At 32.8% G+C, this 2,966-nt stretch overlaps 1 long non-coding RNA gene across 1 annotated transcript; it reads right to left on the reverse strand.

The window, feature by feature from the left end:
- Positions 1 to 294: 294 nt before the first annotated feature.
- On the reverse strand, positions 295 to 2,721 carry LOC139095481 (uncharacterized). Its single transcript, XR_011544871.1, has 3 exons — positions 2,574 to 2,721; positions 1,370 to 1,555; positions 295 to 992 (listed from the first exon to the last, which is right to left on the reverse strand). It is a non-coding gene; the product is annotated as an uncharacterized lncRNA (long non-coding RNA).
- Between the last annotated feature and the right edge of the window lie 245 nt (positions 2,722 to 2,966).

Consider the following 2,966-nt stretch of genomic DNA (forward strand, 5'->3'; position numbering starts at 1 on the left):
AACTCAATTCAATATTATATCAAATCAGCATAATTTAGATCCATCAAGCATTGTTAAGTTCAAAACAGTAACATTTGACTGAATTCAGTAGAATTTAGCTCAATTCAGCAGTTTTTTTTTTCTAAATTCAGTCCAGTTCAGTTAAATTCAGCACTGTTAATTCAGCGCCATTTATTCAGCTAAAATAAGATCAATTCAGCACTAATAAGCTTTATTCAACTGAATTCAGCACATTAAAATTCAATTTCGTATCCTTCATTCTTAAATTTAAACAAATTAAATACAAAGCAACATTATGAAGCATGTCCGATCCTAATTGAACAATATAAGCCTCCATCTATCATAATACAGCATATTTCAACATATTAACTGACTTAATCACAGATAAAAATCAAAAAAATCCATGAAAATTTAAATTTAATTCAAGTATATAAGGGTCAAGACATTCAAGTCTTTAACAACTCCCTTTTAAATACATTCCATCTCTGATGATCTTTCAATCATCGATGGATAATTTTTAAAAATCATCCATATCTAATTTACAAGACATAAAATAACCCAAAGTGAACAAATAATAATTATTTCCATAATATTATTCCGTAAATGAACTGAAACTAAAGTCATTTACACTTTTGCTTGCGATGACCTATTACAAGCCATTTCTCTTCTGCCATAAACAAAAAATTAGCTGAAAAATCTTCTCGTTACCCAACTTGTTATCGTAATTATTATGTCTTTGATGATGCTGTATCGGTGCATGAGTTGTTTGCTTGTTGTGTAATCTCAAATTGACAGATGATCACTAAATAATTTCCGACAACAACAAGGTTAGAAAGTAGCAGTGGCAGATTTATTTCAAAAAATCCGCACGTAATCTTAACTGGTCTTAATTTTACAAGCTCCATTAGAAGTTGCATCTGTGTTGCTAGTGGTAAGTCCTCTGAGTCGATGTTGTTTGCACATTCGCCTATGTGTGACACAAATTTGTTGAACTAGAAAGGAAATATTGAAAGGATTTTAGAGGTTGAAGCAAGATCGGGACAAAGACCGAGCTCAATATCGGAACCGTGACCGAACTCGAGATCGGAACCGTGACCGAACTCGAGATCGGAACCGAGACCGAACTCGAGATCGGAACCGAGACCGAACTCGAGATCGGAACAGAGACCGAACTCGAGATAGGAACCGAGAACGAACCCGAGATCGGGACAAAAACCGAACTTGATATCGGGATTGAGACCGAGCTCGACAGACGAAACGTGACAGAGACTGATAACCAATTCTTCGAGGTCTAAGTCTCGACAAATCTCGAACCTGAGAAGTCTAAGCCCCGTTCTCAAGAACCTTTAACCTAAAACAATAATCTCACCAGCGAAATCAAGTATGCACACATAAAAACAGCAAAGAACGTTGGAGCGATGTAGACAATGATCAAAAATATTGATCCATACAGCATATCCCAGTCGAAGAAGTTCTCTACATCCATAGCTGTACGTAGTGCATGATAAAGTATTGTTATTTCGAATAATAATGACAATGCAAATAAAGCAATCATCTAAAATTAAATTGAATGGAAAAAAAATAATAGAGTTATTTCTTATAGAAAATGAAAGTAAATTAGTTGTTCGTAATTGATTTTAATTCGCTAGATGATGATTGCGTTCGGTGAACTTTTGGCATTGGAAGTAAAATTGTATTGCATCACAAAGTGTGTTCAGCATCATGTTCGGATCTAAAGTGCATTCAGTAAAATTTTTGCATCTAAAGTACGTTCATTTTCGCATCAAAAGTATGTTCAGTAGAATTTTTGCATCAAAAGTACGTTCAATAACATTTTCTCATCTTAAGTTCGTTCAGTAACATTTTCGCATCAATGAAAATTTTCGCATCTAAAATGCATTCAGTAATATTTTAGCATCAAAAGTGCGTTCAGTAACATTTTCGCATCAAAAGTGCATTCAGTAACATTTTTGCATCAATGAAAATTTTCGCATCAAAAGTGCATTCAGTAACATTTTCGCATCTAAAGTGCATTCAGTAACATTTCTGCATTAAAAGTGCGTTCAGTAACATTTTCGCATCAAAAGTGCATTCAGTAACATTTCTGCATCATAAGTGCGTTCAGTAACATTATCTTGCATCTAAACTTCATTCAGTAATGTAAACAGTAATTAAAGCTCAATTGAAATGTCGAATTTTTAATGTAGTCACTCCCTGACTATATAAATCACGGCATCAGAGATTAATATCTAGGAAAAAGAGGTTGCTACAATTTTGTTAATCATATTATGCATTACATTATACTTAATGTGGTTTTGTATTCATTCATACGCTCGATTTCTATGAATTGTGGAATAAATTATGCTTTTTTGTGACTTAATATAAAAGTCGAGATTAAATTGTCTATATCAATCAGAGCAGGCATTTGTCATGCATCATTTTTCTTTAAAAAAAAATGTAACAAACTCTTCCTTGTTAGAATGAATAGAAAAAGGAAATAAGTTCAACCCAATGGCACATATCCAAAATTAGTTCAACTATATTTCCTTATAATGTGATTTTGGAACTAATACCTCAACAGAAAATATTAAATTTATTTCATCCACAGCATTTATTAAGTAGTTGTAGGCTTTCATCACATCCTTCATTGATTTCCTTTGGAATGTAATTCTTGTTGATATGATTTTAATTTCTGATTTGTTGACTTCATTGATTGGTAATAGATACCTGCGGAAGAGAAAATAAGGCTTGACATACTTTCTTGAAGAAAGGTATTCAAGACATAAATAGTTGAGGTAGGCTGAGGAATTTCCATTGTGTATTATGTTTATGAGTTTTGTAATAAATATGTAGCAAGTGACGTGATGGCAATACTTAGTCAATTACAGAATTTTAATTGCTGTGTTTTTTGGACAAATTCATGTCCATATTTGGATTAATATATTTGGAGCCTTGAAGACTTCGGA

The sequence above is a fragment of the Chironomus tepperi genome, unplaced genomic scaffold (genome assembly GCF_022539635.2).
Source record: "Chironomus tepperi strain 1889 unplaced genomic scaffold, CSIRO-AGI_Ctep_v1 contig_364, whole genome shotgun sequence".
Classification (NCBI taxonomy): Eukaryota; Metazoa; Arthropoda; class Insecta; order Diptera; family Chironomidae; genus Chironomus; species Chironomus tepperi.